This window comes from Orbicella faveolata, unplaced genomic scaffold (assembly GCF_042242905.1).
Source record: "Orbicella faveolata isolate gen_17 unplaced genomic scaffold, um_ofav_v1 contig_46, whole genome shotgun sequence".
Taxonomy (NCBI): Eukaryota; Metazoa; Cnidaria; class Anthozoa; order Scleractinia; family Merulinidae; genus Orbicella; species Orbicella faveolata.
The window spans coordinates 27,771,886-27,793,177 of record NW_028301576.1 but is presented as its reverse complement, the minus strand read 5'-3'; the positions used below and the strand labels follow the sequence as shown (position 1 = coordinate 27,793,177).

The following is a 21,292-nucleotide window of genomic DNA, read 5'->3' as shown; positions in this document are numbered from 1 at the left end:
GAATACTTGAGTTCCAACTTGTTTTAAGAAAATAACCTTATGCAGAAGATTACTAAAATTCCCATACTGGAAGGTGGAGACAACAGCTTCTACACAACACTGCAACTGTAATAAAATGGAAATACTTGGCATTTGTACAATCCAATTTCTCTCCTTCAAAGAAAGCAAAGCAAAGATTGATGAAAAAGGTAAAAGCCTGTTACCCTATTCTTTATGTCATTTAAACAGTACCCAGCACTGTAATTTTATATCATTTGATCTTTAACATATTATAACATCTTTTCACATAACCAAATTCACGCAATAAAAATAAAAACCATTGGAGGTAACCCTAGGAATTTTCAAAGGAGCCCTCTATGTGAAACTGTACCAAAACAGTAATAAACTGTACTGTGCAGAAATGGGCTGCATAAATTAATGCATACACAAGCTAATCGACACCTGACAAGTACTGTTGAAAGTTTTTTAATTTTTTTGCATTTAGAATAATTAGGATGCAGAGAATGAAAGGGGTGTATGTATAATATACCACCTCCATATTTGAGAGAACGACATCAGTGAATTAAGTATCCCAAGGCGTACAATAATATTCTGAGAAAGAAATGGCAAAGCGTACTATAAGTGCTACCAGGAATAAGAAATGCTGTTTGCATGTTATTGTTTAGTATGATGTAAAAAAAAGGATCCATACATTTGCCTCTGGCCCTTATTAGTTGCCTGTAACAATAGTATCCTTATTCTAAGCGGTGCTGAATAGCAACTTTCTGGAATCCCCCTAAACACAATTATTCCAAGCAAGCTGCTTGTTGTTCATAAATTCTTTTCTACCAGCACTCACAACAATTCTATACAAATCAACAAAGAATCTAACAGTGTGTACATTATCAATTGCACATAACTGACTTAAAAAGAAAGAAAATTTATTTGCGAAAACAATGTAGTACACGTACATGTAACAAGAACCTTGCCATATAAATAATATCTTAACTAATGTTTAACTTATGTATATTAGAGAATACTAGTGTTTAGGATTTTACTGAGCTCCTTATAACTATTTTACACATTTAACTCCACCTCACTAAACCAGGAACTATAGAAAGAAAGCGACTATTAATAGTTTAGTACAAACTGGGAAAATGTCCAAAACTGTTGATTCACCGCATTGTAAAGCTTTCAGATGAAGGTTTAATGTGTCGTCATTATAATGTAAGGGCTCTTCGAATTTTTCTCAAATGTATCTTCGTGGAAGATACAATGCATATACATTCTGTCAATGAGTAATGTACAATTTTCCTTAATCTTCTTGATATCATACTGATTGTTCCAGTTACTCCCAGATTTGCCTCTTCCTCCGCTAGATGCATTATCCATTGCACAAATCTACGGCCAGTAGCACAAAACAGAAAAGCAATCGTATAAAACAATGAATGTTTTTCTTTTTAACGTAGTGTAAGCCCTGCAGTACATTATTGCTGGACAATACCAGACTTCATTGGCAGGCAAGAAAACCGAATTCCAGCAAACACTCACTGTGTAAGTGTTCTTAACACCAAGATAATTGCAGAGGAAAAAACTGTACCTTAAGTGCAGCAGTTCGTACTTTTTCTGCAACGATGAAGCAGGATTCTGTTTAAATTTCCTTGGTGGTGGAAAACAATGAACTTTCGATCAAAAAAACAACAACCTTCCTTTTATGGGAGGAGATGATAGAAAACATTGTTAACAGTGAATGCCTATAGTCTGATCTGTCTGGCAGGAGCATGCAATGAGTGAGGTAAGGAATGATTTCAATGAATTAGTTATTGCAAGAAAACGAACATGCAATTGTGTAATCGTGGGAACAGAACTGTTCAAAACATTTTCTATACGGTTGTCCGATGTTAGGATCGTAAAACTGTACAAAATTGAGAACATGTATACTTTAATCAACAGAGAGATTAATCTTTGCAGAGAAAGTTTTTTGCTTGTGCACATCTGCAAATGGGAAAAAGAGTATGATTTGAGCCAATTTTTCCATTTGCCATCAGTTGATGTAATGAAAATGGAAGGAATGCATGTTTCGCACCACGGATCAGGGTGCTACTCGAATTGAAGACACATCAGGAAAATAAAGTCCACGGGATCTACCAGTTGTTTTGAACTAGTTTAATCAGCACAAGCTAGCTAGTCAACTGAAAGCAAAGGCATAAATTGGATCTAACCTAAAAAACGAAACAGCAAAAAACATTCTCCAACATATTGTTGATATACTGACAATTCTGTAAGGCGTAATCCCGTTTAAGATGCGCTATTTTCCTACTTTTGTACAAAGAGCACAAACATACTGTTTTCGATAAAAGGATTACTTTCTACTGATCTCTTGATATCCTACTCGCACCAATCCACGAACGAGAGCCATAATCTGATTGGCTACTAAAGCAAAAATGGCAGGAATCTCGCATGTTCAGTTTTATCACTGAGAAAACAAACATAATGTCTAAAAATAAACAAAACTCTCAACGAAGTGCAAAACACTCGGCTCCAGTGCAGAAATTAGAGCCCTAATTGAGCAACGATCAATATAAGTATGAAGTTCAACTCAACTATATCTTATAAGCTAACAGTTCAGTGTTCTCCAGTAATATATAGTCTTTGTTGTTCCTCTCCACTAAGCTCTTGTTTTGTGGCAATAACGCACAGCTTGTGGATCGGGCGGTCACACTCGCCATTCTGAGTCCTAATGCATACCTTCCTGACCAATTCATCCTTGCCTGGGTAGGTGTTGGTGATCAACGCCATCTCCCACTGTGATCTCTTACGGTTTGGGCTGAGCTCCAGGACTAAATCGCCAATTTTGACATTCTCTCTCTTCTGAAACCACTTGTTCCGTGGCAGCAGTGTCGGCGCAAAGTACTTTATCCAACAAGTCCAAAATTCACCAGCTGTGTTTTGGACGCTCCTCAGCAAATGCCTGGGATTAACTCTGATTTCTTGCCCGGGTTGGGGAGGAGGATTGTGTCGTTCGATCAGGATGTAGTTCGGTGTAATTAATGGTTCTTCCCAGATGTCCTTGGAACTTGGGTAGAGGGGCCGGCCTTTGATCACGTAGGTAGTTTCAGCCAGGAACATCCTCCACTGTTTTTCAGTAATGCCCAGTTCTTGCACACACAGTTGAGGGCTTGTCTGACGGACTTGATTAGTAACTCGACAATTCCGTTTTGATGACTTGCATGTGGGGTGTTCCACTGCCACTCGAAATTGCAGGCAAATTCCTCTGAAATGGTGCTTTGTATCTTGGGAATGTCCCAGCCTTGCATCACCTCCCTCGAGTATTCCTGTGCTCCGACAAAGTTCGAGCCACAGTCTGACCAGCACACGTTTGGGTGGCCGCGTAGGCACGCAAATCGATGGAAGGCCATTAGGAAGGCTTCAGTTGTTTTGTGTTACAAGCTCCAGGTGAATTGCCTGGTTGTTGTGCAGGTAAAGATAACGACTTGCACCTCTTGGGGTGTTCTCTGGTTCAATCGGATCTGCAGTGGCCTGAACATATCCATAGCTGTGTTCGAAAATGGGGGAAATCCAGCTGCTACTCACAAACTTGGTACTTGGCCCATTAACTGATCGAGGGGTTTTCTGCACAGTTTCCAGCAGATGATGCACTTTCCTACAATGGCCTTGGCCATTTTCCTGAGCCTGATAATCCAAAATTCTCGCCTTGCTTCATGCATCAGGCTCTTGCAGCCGCAGTGTCCTTGTTTCTGGTGTAGGTGACGCAAGAGGAGGATCGCCAGTTGATGGTCTCTGGGCAACACAATAGGGTTTCTCATGTCTTTCGGGAGGATTCTGGCATTTTCAAGACGGCCATGAGCTCTGATTAGCCCTTTCTCGTCAGTTTTGGCGATTAACTTCTCGTTGAGGCATTGTATGTCTATTGGAAGCTGACTATTTTAAAAGCTGTAATTCTGAGTGCATGAGTTCTTGAACTGCCAGGGAGCCTTTTGGTGCAGCTCTGCATCTTGTAGCTTCAACAAAATGATGCACGTAAGCCAGGACTCTGCGGATCTTTGTGAATGTCGAGCATCTTTGCAGCAGGTAGCTTAAGATAGGATTGTTCTCCTTTCCTTCAGGAATGGAGGTGGCGTGGAACTCTCTTGTTTTATCGTCTCTTTTGTCAACTTATGTCTGCCTCGTGGTAGTCTTCATTTCTTTCAAATTGTCTACTCGTTCCTGGTGAGGACTCTGCTCATTGTCTTGAAAGTGAGGCCATTCGGTTTCCGGCAACCTTAGAAACGGCGGTCCTCACATCCGACTTTTGAGATCACTGGCCACAATTCCTCTAGTGAGGGCATCTACTGGGTTGTACTTGCACATGATATAGCAGAATTGTTCTGATCCCACTGTTTCTTTAATTTCTGCAACTCGAACTGATACAGATGGTCTGAATGCCCAAGGTGGGGTCTTGATCCACGATAGGACAGTTTGAGAGTCTATCCAGAAGGTCTTGTCGTAATCCTTGAAATTAACAAAGGCCAGTGCCTCTTGGCATGTGTTGTAAATCCTCGTGAGTGCTAGGCACCCCAAGAGTTCAAGTCGAGGGATCGTTTTCTGTTTCAGCGGGGCAACAAAGGGCTTGACAATCACGGGGAGCATTGATGGTTTCCATCGTGTAACTTCCAGCGCAGGAAAATGGTATTGCCATACCCCAGTTCTCCTCCATCCGCAAAGCCATGTACTTGAGGTTGACCAATTGCCTCTGTTGGTTTCAGTTTACAGTCAAATTTAAAGGTAAGAAGTCGATTTATGATTTCTTCACTCTCCTTCCACTTTTGCTGCGTTGCTTCTGGGATGATGTCCCAGCCGTATCCAGAACTCCATAGCTCTTGCAGGTCAATTCGGAATTTAAGCGTCACTGGTGCAATGAGGCCAATAGGATCCCACACCTGGGCTAGAAGGGCGAGGCAGGTTCTCTTCGTGAAGTCTTTATTCTGTCTCACAATGGAATCCTTCTTTAGAGAAAATGTGTCTTCTTGCTTGTCCCACTTGTGACCAAGCAAATCTGTATAACGCTCATGCTTGGTTTGGTCGAGTTCCACCCTGTTCGAGCACCAAGCCTTAATCTGAAATTGACCCTTTCCAAGCACCTGGTCAATTGTACTGGTGACATGCTTGGCTTCAACAGTGGTTGACCTGGATCCACCAATGTCCTCAATGTAGGTTCGTTTCTGGAGTTCTTTTGCTGCTTCGGGAAACTCATCTTGTGACACTTTGGCCAGGATGTTGATGGTATTCGAAGCAATGTCCTGAGCTGGCTTGTCACCAAAGTTTAGTCGGAGCCACTGGTACACGGTGGGAGGATCATGCTGATTCTTTCTCCACAGGAATCTATGGAAAACCTGATCATCTGGGTGTACCAGCACATGGTTAAACATCTTGCGGATATCTCCAGAGTACCCAACTTCATCCCAGCGCCATGCTGTCAAAATGTTGGGCAGGCTGTTGATGTAATTTGGTACCTTCTCTAAATGATCATTCAAGGAGAGACCATCATGACCTTTGGAGGAAGAATCAAACACAAGTCTGACTTTTGTACTCTTTTCTGGGGTAAACACTGCTTGTAGTGGCATGTACCATTCCGGCTGACTGTGATTGACATTCTCATGTGGTACCTTGATTACAAAGCCTTGATCCACCAGTTTTTGAACTCTTCTTCTTAAACAATTTCTCTGCACAGTACATTCTCTTCAAAGCAATGTCATAACTACTTTGTTTCGGAGCCCCAGTTTCTTTCTATGGCATTTTGACTTGTACTCTTCCATCCACCAGTGTTGTCGAGGCTGAGAGGGCTTTCACAAACTTGTTTTCATGTAGTACATTTTCACTGCAGGTACACAGTCGCATCAGTCTCACCCCTAAGAAGTCTTGATGAATGAGTTTCTTGATGTCTTCTACAGCATTCACAGTTGCGACGTCTACTGATTTGATTTCAGGCATGTCTTTTGAGCCTGGATCTACTTACCCCAAAACATACCAGCCAAAACAATTCTTCATAGCAACAGGTTCTCCAGGATAGCCACTGGCTGTGTGGATGTCAGCAAAGGCGTCGACAAAGTCAGTACCAATGAGTAGGTCGACTGTACCACCAGAGGGATGTAACTTATCTGCTATTGACTTCAGGTGAGGATAGCTTTCAATTGATTTTCGTGATACATTCTTGGCATTGCTATAAGGTTTTCGAACTGTGTGTACTTGAAGATTCTTCAGAATATCTTCATCAGCAGGTGATGCGATCTCAACATCTATCATCTTGGAAACTTCTGCTTTCTTTTGTCCTTCAGCTAAGTTCATAGTTAGGTGCGTCCGAGGACTGGATAACCCCAGTTGTTTTGCAGCCCTTTTGGATAGAAGACTCGTGTTTGAGCCAGTGTCTAATATCACAAGTATGTTGTTAAGGTTTCCATCGCTGTCTCTGACCTTGACCTTTTGCACTGGACAAATACCAAGAGTGTTTTTAACTTCCCTGGTCTCGTTATCCCTTCCTTGAAGGCTGCGGTTCTCAACTACAGGTGGAGTACCTTGGCTTCTGAAGATCGGTGCATCGGGACTCAAAGTGGACTGCAAGGGTTTGTTGTTCTTCTCGTTGTGCAGGGAATGGTGACAGTTCTTCTTACATTTATCACAAGATGTACCGTCAGCCCTTTTACAGTTGTTTGTGTGATGTGACACTCATAGGCATTTCTGACATCTTCTATTCTGCCTCATGATCTCCCATCTTTGCTTGAGATTTGATCCTTGATACACAGGGCAGGAAGCAAGAAGATGCTTTGATTTACAGCCAAGGGGACATGATTAATCATCGGTCATACTGGCATCATTGAAATGTTGATCTGTCTTCCTACGGTAAGGAGGATCTCGCCCCTTTCAGCTTCTGTTTCTCTCTTGCCCCTAGATCGGAGCATTGCCTCGCAGTGGAGCCACGTAACTAAATTGGTGACATTTTCTTTTTTCTTTTAACGTTGCATTTCCCTGCTGAAGTCTGCATAATCTTTCGGTTCAAGTTTCGAAAAGAGTCTGGACATGAAGAACGGTGCTTCAGAGACTTCTTGAACATGACATCCATTGTCCTCCATATCACTCACAAATATGGATATTGAGGTGGCGTAATGAGCCAGACTCTTTGGATTGCTTCTTACAGCACCATAATTATTGATCTCAGCCAGGAGCTCATCCATCAGCTTCCTTTTGTCTGCAAATTCAATGTAGAGAATCTCCCACACTCTATGTCCTTGCAAGTTTTCACTTGGTCTGTCCACCAGGACCCCTTTGGCATGGCTTTACGGAAGCACTGGAGCTGTTCATCCTTGTCTTGGTCATATTTGCTCATCCAATGGTTGAACTCATTCTTCCAGGTCACGTATGTTTTTTGGGACCCGTCCTATTTTGTGCCATTTGTTTTACTGCTTCAGCAACTGCTCCAAGGACTTCAGTGCTTTCAGAGGTATTTTGCAATTGAGAGGCACTGAGTTCCTTTTGATGATGCGCATATTTTTGCAATGTTTCCAAATATCTTACTTTGATTTCATCTCCACATTTCAGATTCTCTGCTATTCTTTCGTCTTCTGAAGTGACACCATCTTCGACAAATCTGTCAGCAATGGCCTCTATCTGCTTCTTAATCGCCCTGTACTTTGACAATCTCGTTAAATATGGCTGCTAACAAGTTCAGTTCAGGTTTCACAGAATAGTGCTTCAAATTCGTTGAATAATTCATTAAGTGCACGTATAACGTTATCTCGTCCCAGAGAGGGTCTTGAAATCTATCTTGGGTGGCATCATGATGCGATGAAATTCTTCTCGTTCTTAGTGTTCTCTTCCTCAGCCTCGTTTTCATGCAAAATATTTAATATGAGGTGTCTCACAATCCCCAATCTTAGAACTAAACAAGGCAGTATTCATAAACTCTTAAAGCAAGAATGAAAGTATATCAGAAAGCCTCTACCTTTGTCTGAGAAGTCTTGCCTTTGACGAAGTGCAGGTTTTCAAAGATGGTTGGTCGCTCCTTTATGCTGTCAGTTGTCCTTGTTTCCCTGTCGTTTTGACGTCCTTCTCGATGACGGGTTGAGCTTTGGTGTGTATCTTTGTGTTGTGTAGAATTTTGACTGTTTCGCACCACGGATCAGGGTACTACTCGAATTGAAGACACACCAGGAAAATAAAGTCCACGGGATCTACTAGTTGTTTTGAACTAGTTTAATCAGCACAAGCTAGCTAGTCAACTGAAAGCAAAGGCATACATGTGGGTTGACAATAGCAATTCTAAAAAATTGGATCTAACCTAAAAAACGAAACAGCAAAAATCATTCTCCAACATATTGTCGATATACTCACAATTCTGTAAGGTGTAATCCCATTTAAGACGTGCTATTTTCCTACTTTTGTACAAAGAGCACAAACACTGTTTTCGATAAAAGGATTACTGATCTCTTGATATCCTACTTGCACCAATCCACGAACGAGAGCCATAATCCAATTGGCTACTAAAGCAAAAATGGCAGGAATCTTGCGTGTGCAGTTTTATCACTAAGAAAACAAACATAATGTCTAAAAATAAACAAAACTCTCAACGAAGTGCAAAACAATGCATCTTTTACTATGTTTTTCCTTAATTTGGATAGCTAATTCTTCATTACCTAGGTAGTGAGGCCTGGGTTTAAATTTTGGCTTTCTTTTTTTCCGCGTTCAGTCACAAATCGCCATCTGGTCTCTAAAGCGCATGTGCCACCTGTGCACGCATACAGCACATGGAATTTACAGAGGTTGTTGTCGCGAAAAGTTAGCACGGATTCCATGATTTCTAGGGCGATGAAATCACATACAAACAAACACACTGTTCAAGGTAGACCAACACTAAAGGACGTTAAGCGTTTTCGGAACAGGTTGCTGCAAGCCTTACGAGAGATCAATTTTACGAACAAACATTTTGAGTGAATCATAAATCATGTTATACCAAAGGAGTCATCAACCGGGGTTATCAACTCTTCAACTTGATAAAAAGCATCTTCAGAAGCGTCTTCGTATTTTTAGACGTGATCATGAACTAGGCAGAATCCCAGCAAGAGCTCAAGAACATCTGAGCAACAAGAGCAGAAAGGCTAGAGAATCTGTTCACGAATTCATCTGTTCGAGTACACATAAGTAAAATGCTCTGAGAAACTCCGTAAAGCAACAAGGAGATCAGAAAGGAAGAGATCGCTGCTTGAGGAAATTTCAACTTTAAAGGAGAAGAATAGAAGATTGGAGAGTGACTTTGAGGCACTGAAACGTTCTGCAGACCATTATGCGGAAAAAGCAGAATCAAGTGGAAAGTTGACATTCATTGCAAAGTCTAATGGTATGAGAAGAACTGCAAGGGAGAAAGAAGAACAGATTAAGTCACTGGAAAGAGAAATTGAAGAGAAGCTACAAGACGTCAAAAGTTCACTGTAATGTACCAGTAATGTTTTGCCGTGTCCAGGCTTTGTATGTAAGGACTTACAGAAAGTGTTAAATGTGATACATGGTTGATAGTTGATGTTGTTCAAGGTTTGCACTATCTGTATGCCAAAACATAGGTTTAAACGCAAACATTTTGCTTGGTATGTGGTAAATTCTTACTAAAAAAAGTCCTTGAAATTTCAAAGTAGGGTCCTGGAAAGTCCTTGAAAAGTCCTTGAATTTTGGGCCTGAAAAAGTGTTTGAACCCTGTTTATATTTTTTCCCTGCTTACGGTTTTAAAACTATACCAGAAGATTTAAAAATTATCACATTATCCACACCTTCCTATAACGTGCACCAACAACTGTTTGTGTTGAAATTAATACATTACCTGCAGGTAATCGGCCGGGAATTACAGTACCCTCTACCAACAGGCATGGAGAAAATGATGAAAGCTGAGAGACTTGACTGCCTCAATGAAATGTCTTTAAAGGCAGTTGATGCTTTTGTGTTCCAGTGAAGTGCAGGGGTGAATGATCTTGTTCATGGTGTTTTGACTAAAGAAGAGAGGGATATTCTGCAGCAACAGGAACTCACAAGTCAAATTGTGTCAGAAATAGCAATATTTCAACTTTTGTCTGAGGAGTTGCCATACATTGTGTGAAGGGAACAATGTGCTGATATTTTTAATCAAAGGAGACCTATGGCCAAACTCATGGATTAGGTAATCTAGAGATGAAACATATTGGTGAACTTGCAATTACTGGTGTATTATTAAATGCTGTTAAAACAAACCAGGTTTGTACCATGCAAGGTTGCACTTAACTCACAAAGTGTAGGCTTTTTTTTGCACACATATCACAAAGAAATACGTCCAGAATATCTAGGGTGGCAAAATTGCAGCAAAACATGGAGTGGTAAAGGCTAAGGGTTCTTGGGTCACAGAGGACACTCCTGCCCGACAAATCATAGAGTACTCTCCCCCCTTCCCCCCCTTCCCTCACACCCAGATCTTGATGTTGACCTGCCTGCTGGAAAAATTTGCATGTATTCAAGTCGTACGAGCTCACAAATGTTTTTCATTGCATTTCATTCAAGGTTATAGGTAAGGTTTCTTATGAGACAGCACTTCTTTTCCAATGTGGAAGCGCTTGTCTCTATATATTGCACGTAAAATACATCAAAATAAGTAGACTCTTTTGCAAGCATTTTCAGTGTTGATCTGATAAATCTGTTGACCATAAATATGTGTTCCAACAATAATAGCTTCATTGAAGTGTCAATGTATTTAGTATTAACTAATAATTGGGGACAAGCTGACAGGGGCTTTCTTTCCCTTTGTTATCTTTTCAATCAGGAAGCAAAAGTGTAAACAAAAGACAGGGTAAAAATCATTTAAGCTTATCAAAATCAAGTATTTGGGAGTTTCTTTCCAAGTTGATGTGCATTTCACATCCCACTTAGAGTCCAGATCAATGTACTAAAATAAACAAGACAAGTATAGAGAACTCAACTTTAATCTCGGTGAACGAAGGTCCTGCTTGATTGAACGTTGGATCTCACAGCAGATCTAATCAGTCAAACTTGAAAAGTAAAACAATAATACATCACCACTGCAAGGTTGACACAACGTCGTAGAGTTAAAACGATATTTCGGCTGGCCTCAGGTCTAGATGTTACTAAATTATAAAAATGAAATTACAATATTATACAATGGTGCCGATGTTTGTCTTGTATTCAATAGCTGTTTTGTTCATTAAAAGTTGTTCGTTTTGCTCATATAAGCTCATTAAGGTTGAGGAATAAGACACATTCTCATCAAAGCTTACCACATTAGCTTTTCAGGTCACTTTCCAGCAAACAAATGCACATCTCCTGGTCATTTTGAACGCCTGGACGACTCAAATGCTCCTGAAATTCAGCCTTCAAGTTGGCCATAGTACTAATTTGAACATTCGAAGTCAACTCCACTTCAATTTAGCGAAATACCTAATATTAATGGTTGTGTAAAAGCTACAAAATCATCAATATTCGGGCTGGGATGATGCATGCATTGAGTAGTAGGCTCGCACTGACTGAACGGTTACTATTCCAATACGGCGTTGGACTTGGTTTCTATTTCACTATTCGTTCGGGCCGACTAATTACAAGCAGTGTCTACACCTGAGTGAGTGAGTGAGGGACACATTTGCATATCGGAGTCCCCGCAACAAACACGTTTCTTTGCTTTGCGTATCCACGAGTTTAAAAAGTAGTAGTTTGAAGAAAATAAAAGAAAACCCTTTGTGTGCTGATTATTAATGCTAGATGGAAATTAAATTAGATAGTACAAATTAGTTGCTCTGATTATGTTTTCTGTCTCAGAAGGTAATGTTTCTGTTTACTTATGATCTGCAGACAATGAAGACTGTACGATGCAAGAAACTTATCATTGACCAGTCAAAGACACCAGCCAAAATGGGAACATTTAAGGACATATCACTCTTTGGCAATTTCAAATTTCCATCCAATGGCTCATATGAAGGTGGCATAACAGCACAATCACTCGCTGGCCATGGAAAATGCTTGAGCAAGACAAAATCTCAGGTCCAGTTACTTTCTTCCAGAAATATGCCAATTGCTGGAGCCCCGGGTGCTACAGTAACAGAGGAAATGCGGCAACCATCAGATGAAACATTAGAAGGACAGCATGCAGCGGAAACAGAATCATACTCCATAAGGTATATTCAGCTATGTTTAGCTACCCCTGAAGATGCAGTCCTCAGACCTTGTAGCAACATTGAGCCCCCCAGTGACCTGAGGCCATCTTCTGGGTTTGCTCTCAAGAAAGGTGGGGCTAAGAAGACCACTTTCACAAAAGCCCAGAAAGATATTATGATAACATTCTATGATCGTCAAAAGTCTTCCTCAGATTAGAGCTAATCCAAGTGATGTGATAGAAGCAATGAAGGCTGCTGGGTTTCCAGAACTTAAAGAATTGCAGATCAAAAATTGGTGGAGTACATACCACCGTAAGCAGAAACAACCAGCAGAAGACATGATTGAGGAAGCATGTCAGCTAATGTTGCAGCAACCAGGTACTATATGGTACTATATACCTAGTTAGAAAATAGCCCAAAGAAAATACATGTGCTGATTGGTTTAAAATCATGTTTCTATAACTCGATAGAAACACAGAAGTAGCATGAGCTGTTGACACGATGGTATGAGCAAAGCGAATTTACACCTTGATGGCTTGCGTTCCCACAGGATTTCTCATTCCCCAAACATTCACTTGTGTTTCCATAACTTGATAGTAACACAGTACGTGTTTTCTATTTCTTTATTATGTATATAATATGCAATGTATTGTGTGTATATAAATGTACCCTTAAGGACTCAATTCAAATTCAAATACTCAACTCCCAAGAAATGGAAAACTGAAAATTATTTTTTTGCTTTTAAGTTGCCAGACCCCTTTTGTCAGAAGGGAGTGACTTTTCATTATACAATAAAGGTATTTTCCTCTATCTGTTTAAAGGAACTGTTACATTTGAAGATATTAACGACTTGGCCCAACCACTCTCTCAAATATGCTCTGATTCAAACCAGGGGACCTCCACCCTTCAGGATGGACAAGTCCTTCCCACCTGTTCATCACAAACATGGCCAAGCCCTACTGCTGATGCACCAACTGTGCCTTTGTTGCTATGTGCTAGCCAACATTCATTGACTGGATTACCAGCTGGACTGCCATCACAAGAAGGGATAATGGCCACAACTCTTATTTGTCTGGAGTTACTACGTGGACTTTCTCTGAATCAAAATCAGACATTCGGGGTAGGACTGGCAGTAATGCCTGTGTGTTTGTTGCCCTATACATGGGGAAATTATGTTCTCAAAGAAATTTGTCTTGGCTTACTGGTGACTCTCTACCCAATTCTTGGCGAAGATCTTTCCCGGAAGCAATGATCAAAGGAAACAAAATCCACGATGATCTGTTTGATCATGACACAACAAACATCACTGTTGATGATACCGTTTCCATGGCAGAAGAATGTGGGGTTGAAAGACTGGGACAACAGATTGATATCTTTGGCATAAATCCAGTCAATCAGTTGGCCAATGTTCTAGTACAAGAGGTGCAGATTTGTTATCCCGATCATTTAGTGTTATTGTTTCACATGACCATGCTTTTCTTGTTGTAGTGAACCCTGACCAGTCTGGAATGCGTATTGACTCACATAGTCTTGGAAGCAGGGGGGCATTATAGCATACAGTCAAAAGAAAATATTACTTCCCCGCCGTTTGGCTGGATGCTATGATGAAGCAAACTGGCAGTGTTCACTCACTATTGCAACACTTACCAACATTTTTTTCTAACCTAATTGAAAGTCACAGGTCTTTTCACTGAGCTTCATTTGACTGTAACAATAACAGGTTCTGGTCGGCTTTCAAGTTTGAAGCAGCTTTCATTTACTTTAAAATGCACTTTACATGTACATGGGTTTTCATACACTAACGTCATCTGGTGCGTTATATATTCAAAGTGAAATCAAGGTTTTGTTTGTGACCCATTACTCGTCACAACCGCACAGGAGACTGGGTTGACTAAGTAACTATCATGGTGAGGCGTTGCAAGTCTTCATTCTGATCAGCAACTTCTTCTGTTGAGAGTTTGCGGGAAGAGGTTGACGAAGAAATAAGTACAGAAAAGATTGGCACAAAGCTTTCAGAAGATGTTCAAGTGCTAAATTTAAAGTGAGTGGAGCATGTTTCTCCTGATATTGTGCTTTGCGCTGTTATTGTGAAGTTTGGTTTGGCACTTGTGTGTTCCATTGCTCATGTTGTACTATCTCTGTGAGTGTTGCCAATTGATGTCCGTCATCAAGTTGTTAAGATTCTTTGCCCACATGTGATTGGTGTCAGTCGTATCTAGTGCAATACAACAATCCTGTGGAAGTGGACTACCACCATCTCAATGGCTCTAGCAAAGGCACAAAGTGTTCCTTGAAGAGTAGCTGCTGTGACATCTTTTATGGATACACTAAATATGGCAACCCTGTTTCTGGCTGGAATTTATATTCTGCTCCCAGACCTGCAGTTGAAGCTTCAAATGTCTGCTTTGTGCAACGGACCCTTCTGAAATTTCAGATCTCTTTGGTGTAAGTTGTTTTTAGTTTTTTTTCCTGATCAGATACAGATCACTTAATACTACATATGAAGAATGACTCTTTGCTGATAAGCTTGTCTTTTTGTGTATAGATGTCATTCATGGGTTTCAGTTAGTGGTTTCCCTACGGCCTTCAACAAGCTTCATGACTCGCAGACCGGTAAGAAAGAGGACATTTTGTTGCTAGAGAACTTATATAATAAACTTCAGGCTAAATAGGCTAACTGTAGAATACCAGGCTACTTATTATATTTGCATCTTGTGGAACAAAAATGGATATTGGAGGCATCGCGGGTTCAAGTCCCATTCTGACCACTAGCTGGATTTGCTCCTGGTGGTCCTGAGTTGAACTCCTCAGCTACGTTTGTAAATAGCCAACTGGTTCCCCTCCTGCCAGTTGAGATTGATTGATTGATATATTTAGTTAATGGATCAGTTTGTTCTTATATGCCTTGGTCTATAAAAAGTAAATAAGTGGTAGTGTGTTCTAGAATCGCTCCATTTTATATCCTCGGGGATTAGTGAAAAGAGAGCGGCCAATGCTTTTGGAACAGGGAGCTAGAGACAACTGAGAGAAAGGGGGGCTCTTGATATGTAGGGAATGTTCTATAGTGATTCAGACAGAAAAGTCATTATGGAACATATTGTAATGAAACTGATATAGTGATTGCACGAGCTATGATGCGCATGCTAAGAGGTATAACAGTTGTATTTGAATGTATACTCGCAAGAGTTCTAAGACTAAGAGACGGTTATATGGCGAGTACGGGATGTGCAATGTACTCGTAATACGGCGTATATAAGGGACTCGCGTTATGGAGTGGCCTGGGTGTGTTAGTAGACTTGCCATGTACAAGTAAGCTAAACATTGAGAGATGAATAATTAAACCGTTGTCTGTTGGACTCCTTGACTGGAAGTTGTTGTTGCCCGTGCACGTTACATTTGGTGTCAGAAGTGGGATTCGAACCACGACCAAAGTCAGCTGAAGTTCAGGTCAGATCATTTTGTTTTGGTGTAGATAGTTTTCCTGCGAACGGCTGTTGTGTGGTGGTGTAGTAAAGCTGCACGACGAGATATTTTGACTTGTAGTGGCGTACTGGTTGCTACGAGGCACTTTATGTGGTACTTGCCGTTGTTTTGGTCGTTAAAAATATATTTTAGGACATTGTTTATTGGTTGCCGTTAGTTGGTGGCGTGATCCAGGCGACCGTTAAAGTTTAGTTTAGTAGCGTTGTTTGAACATTGAGCTCCTTTAGGATGGCAGCAGCTGATCAGAGTTATTGCGAAGTCCAGTTGGGTGCAGAAGAAAATTATTGTGGAGAATTCCATGTGGAACAGGACATCGTGCAGAATTCGACGACTCCGAACGAAAATGGTTGCTATTCCTTCAGTCAAGAATCACCAGCTTTGTTTATGTCAGCTCTCCAGGAATTGGGCAACAGAATTTTGAGTACCAGTGAAGACATGGAGAAACAAATGGCCGACAGATTTCAAGAACAAATCGACCGGCTCGACGAAAAAATATGGTGGCTAGATAATGCGGCCCGTGCGGGACCTGGCGGCAAACTGGAAGACGACTTGTGTGGTCGAGAACCGGAAGTCCTTCTGGGAAATGCACGAGAACCGGAAATTGGCCGTAGGAACGTGGAAAACTGCCCTCTCTCAGCAAAACCACTAATTATGCCCTCGCCGTATGATGGAAAGACGTCTTGGGACGACTATCAAGTTCAATTCGAACTGATTGCAGAATTAAATGGCTGGAATACATCTACAATGGCCATTTACCTCGCAGCTAGTTTGTCAGGGTGTGCACAGGCCGTGTTGGCTGATTTGGACGCAAACTCAAGAAGAAATTATCAGGCGCTCAGGGAAGCGTTGTCGCTGCGGTTCGGTAACAGTGGAAAGATGGAAGTGTTTAGATCACAACTGAAAAGCCGCACCAGAGGAAAGGACGAGTCACTTCCAGAACTTGCACAGGCGATCCAGCGACTTGTAAGGCAAACATATCTGGAAGCACTCCTATCTGTGCGGGAAGTTCTAGAAAGGGACTACTTTGTCGATGCAATAGCCGATACGGATATCCGCTGGAAAATACTTCAAACTAGACCAGGAACGATACAAGAAGCCCTCGCCACAGCTACCGAAGTGGAGGCATTTCAGATATCTGAACGTCAACGTCTCAGACCAGGCCGACTGACTGCGAATATGGTGGGCGTACAAGTTTCAGACAAACAACGTGATTTCCTTGACTCATCTATCAGCAAGATATTGTCCGAAATGAAGAAAGATCGAGAAGAGCAGAGGCGTCTAATGGAGGATTTCATGAAGAAAATTGAACGTCCTGCCTGGAATGGAGCACGCTAGCTCGTGGGGCCCAAGAAATGTCGGTGGAGGAAATTGCTGGAACTGCGGCAAGGCTGGACATTTTTCGCGTAATTGCCCAAATTTCTGTTACAACCAGGGAAACAATGGTGGACCGAACCAAAGGGCCTAAGTTCGGTCCCACGTCATTATCAACGGCCCCTGTATCCAAAAGCTGGTACTCTGCATGGAAATGAAGATCAGCTAGGACTGTACATCTCCAGTAAGGTTGAGGGAGTGGTCGTCAAGTTTCTGGTGGATACGGGTTCGAATATAACGATTTTGAGCCCAGCAGTACTGGAGAAGATCAGTGCACCAAGGCGATCAGTCCTTGAGAAAGTCGAGAACCGTATGATTTTAGCCGATGGCAGTGCAAAACCATTTCGTGGCAAGGGGACATTCGAATTGGAAGTAGAAGGCAAGCGGGCCCTGCAGGAGGTGTGGATTGCAGACAGAGCTGGAAGGGATTTTGGGTATGGATTTTGTGTGCCGGTATGGTTGTCAGATCATTACAGCTCCTGGAGGCCAGCTGGAACTATTCATCCCTCAGTTGACAAGTGCAAGTGGAACTGGAACAAAACTGGCAGAAGAGAGGGAGCCTAGCAATTATCAATGCTTGAGGGTGATAGTCAAGGATACGGTGTTAGTCCCAGCGAATAGTGAAATGATAGCAGCCGCAAAGGTTCTAGACACGTGTAATGGAGGTCTGGCAATTCTGGAACCTACATTGGATTTTGTTCAGCACAGCAAACTCTTGGTTGGCAGATTGCTGGTCAAAATGGATGGTCCAATCCCTATTTGTCTTCTCAACCCCATGTCACATCCAAGGCGGGTCTACAAAAACACCCTGGCAGTGCTTTGCGAACCAGTAGATAGCAATCAGGTAGATGGAGAACCGTGGTTCAGGAACGCTCAGAAGGCAGAGACTGAGGTCCGAGTTGCTCGAGAGTGTCAACCAAAAGTATGCACAAACCAAGAGCAAGATCAGCAGCGATCTCTGCCCGTAGAGCTGGAGGAATTGCTGCGTAGAAATTCGGATGGCTTGAATGATGATCAAATTGGAGTGTTGACTGACTTGCTGAACGAATATCAAGATGTGTTTGCCACCTCTACAAACCCTTTCGGTTGCACCAGCATAACCCAGCACAAGATTATCACAGGGGAGTCCAAACCTATCAAGCAAGCACTGAGGCGACTTCCCCTACAATTGAAAGAGAAAGCGGAGGAAGAAGTAGAGATGTTGGCCAAAGGTATTATTGAGCCGTCATCGAGTCCATGGTCTTCTCCCGTAGTCCTGGTGAAGAAGAAAGATGGAACGATATGCTTTTGCATAGATTACCGAAAGGTGAACGGGGTCACTGTTAAAGACTCTTATCCACTTCCGAGGATCGAAAATTGTTTGGATGCGCTGTCCGGGTTGCAGTGGTTTTGTACATTGGATTTAGCTAGTGGTTATTAGCAGGTAGAGATGGCAGAAAAGGACAAGGAGAAGACAGCATTTTCCACAGGTTCTGGCTGATTTTCCTGGACGATGTCATTGTGCACGCTAAGTCATTTGAAGAGGTCGTGAGGCGCCTACGACTCGTTTTTGAATGGGTACGATCTGCTAACCTAAAGTTCAGCCCAAAGAAATGTGTTTTGTTCCAGAGGAAAGTTACCTTTTTGGGCCATGTTGTAGGTGGAGATGGAATGAGTACTGACCCAAGTAAGACAGAAGCTGTCAGTGCCTGGCCAGTTCCACGCTCAGTCGCAGAAGTTAGGAGTTTTCTTGGTCTCACGTCCTATTATTGCCGTTTCATCTATGAATATGCCCACATTGCTAAGCCACTACACGAGCTGACTGAGAGTGGAAAGGAATTCTCATGGACGGAGGCCTGTGATAAGGCTTTCTGCACTTTAAAGGAGAATCTTGCCTCAGCTCCAGTCCTGGCATACCCAACCCTTGATGACACGTTTATCCTGGATACTGATGCAAGTGGGGTGGCAATCGGAGCTGTCCTTTCACAAGTTCAAAATGGCCCTGAAAAAGTGATTGCATACTTCAGCAGAGCATTGAGAAAAGCAGAAAGAAATTATTGTCACACGGCGTGAGTTACATGCTGTGGTAGATGGAATACGCCATTTCCACCATCACTTGTACGGAAGAAAATTCACTGTCCGAACTGATCATGGAGCTTTGCAGTGGCTGATGAGCTTCAAAGATTTTGAAGGACAAATGGCACGATGGTTAGAAATCCTGGGTACTTATGACTATGAAGTGGTGTACCATCCAGGAGCCAAGCATGGGAATGCAGATGCATTGCCGAGGAAACCATGCGGTCGTGGTGAGTGTGGATTTTGCGACAGAATCGAGGCAAGGTGCGAGCCCGATGATGATTCATTCTGTGGTGCAGTTACAAGGAATGGAATTCGAGAACGTAATTTAGGAGCAGGTTCCTCTCAAGAAATGGAACTATGGATTGATGGAATAACGAGAGAGGAACTGCAAAATGAGCAACGATGCGACCCCATTTTATCACCTGTAATAAGCTGGCTGGAATCTGGACAGGGGCGACCTAAGTGGGAGCAAATTTCTTCTCTTTCGCCAGAGCTTAAGGGCTATTGGGCACAGTTTGAGAGACTTATCCTGAAGGAAGGGATTCTGTACTGCAAGTGGGAGGTCGCAAGTCTCCGCAAGAGCAAAGCTTAAAATTGGTCATTCCTAAGAGTCTTCAAGAAAAAGTGTTGTTGTCTCTGCATGACTCAGTGACAGCTGGTCATCTGGGAGTGAAGAAGACCCTGCAGTGTGTCAAGCAGCGGTACTATTGGTGTGGAAGCAGCCGTGATGTAAAGGCGTGGTGCCGAAACTGCCTTAAGTGCTCATCTCGAAGGAAGCTGCAGAAAAAGTTTCAAGCTCCACTACAAGTTTACAATGTGGGGGCACCCCTTGAGAGGCTCGCCATTGATGTATTAGGCCCTCTGGCAGAGACAGATCAGGGAAATCGGTACATTTTGGTGGTTATGGATTACTTCTCGAAATGGGTGGAGGCACTTGCCATGCCTGAACAATCCACAGCGACTGTGGCACATCCCTTGGTCACTGAGGTTATTTGCAGGTTTGGTATTCCCTTGCAAATTCACACTGACCAAGGACGTGACTTCGAATCGGTGCTGTTTAAGGAAGTTTGCAGGCTTCTGGATATCGAGAAGACTTGGACAACACCCTTGCACCCGCAATCAGACGGGATGGTGGAACTACTAAATCGTACGTTGGAGGCTATGTTATCCAAATTTGTCCAAGAAAACCAGCGGAACTGGGATCAGCTACTACCTCTTATGGCCATGGCTTATCAGTCTGCGATACATGCAAGCACTGGCTGTACACCAAACGAGCTAATGTTTGGACGCGATGTCAGGCTACCTGTAGATCTAATGTTCGGTTCTCCTCTGGTTCCAGTCACACCACCAGATTCCACCGACTTTGCCTGGAACCTGAGGGAACAGGTCAGAAAAATACACCAGCTTGCCTGTGACAATTTGGACATTGCGAGTGGACGACAGAAGCGATTATATGACCAGAGATCTCGAGCAAATTCTTATCAGAAGGGAGAGAAGGTGTGGTTGTACAATCCTCAGAGCAAGAAAAGCAGAAGCCCCAAGCTGCAAACTCCATGGGAGGGACCCTGGGAAGTTACCAAACAAGTTACGGACGTAGTTTATCGAATCCAGAGGACCCCCAAGGGGAAGCCCAAGTTTGTACACCATGACCGCCTGAAACCATTTCACGAAAGGCACATGTTGAGCCAATGAATTTGGTAGTTGGCCCCGAGAATGCTATTTGTCAAGAGTTACCATTTCAGTCTGATCAAGACATTTGGAATGGTTCATAGTTACATTTAAGTTCCATTTAAGTTTAAGTAAGACATTTTCAACAGTTCAAAATTACATTAGAGTTTTCGTGAAAGATCTTTTTCAAGTTAATGCTTTCTCTGTTGTTGTTGTTTTTTTTGATTATGTAAAATACCGTTGTTGGCTCTAGGATGACCCTTGATGCGAGGACGCATCTCTTTTATTGGAAGGGGTGAAATGTAATGAAACTGATATAGTGATTGCACGAGCTATGATGCGCGTGCTAAGAGGTATAACGGTTGTATTTGAATGTATACTCGCAAGAGTTCTAAGACTAAGAGACGGTTATATGGCGAGTACAGGATGCGCAATGTACTCGTAATACGGCGTATATAAGGGACTCGCATTATGGAGTGGCCTGGGTGTGTTAGTAGACTTGCCATGTACAAGTAAGCTAAACGTTGAGAGACGAATAATTAAACCGTTGGCTGTTGGACTCC

At 42.3% G+C, this 21,292-nt stretch overlaps 1 pseudogene; it reads right to left on the bottom strand.

Annotated features, from left to right (window-relative positions):
- Window positions 1-5,697: 5,697 nt before the first annotated feature.
- Window positions 5,698-7,360, bottom strand: LOC149099379 (uncharacterized; annotated as a pseudogene).
- Window positions 7,361-21,292: the final 13,932 nt, after the last annotated feature.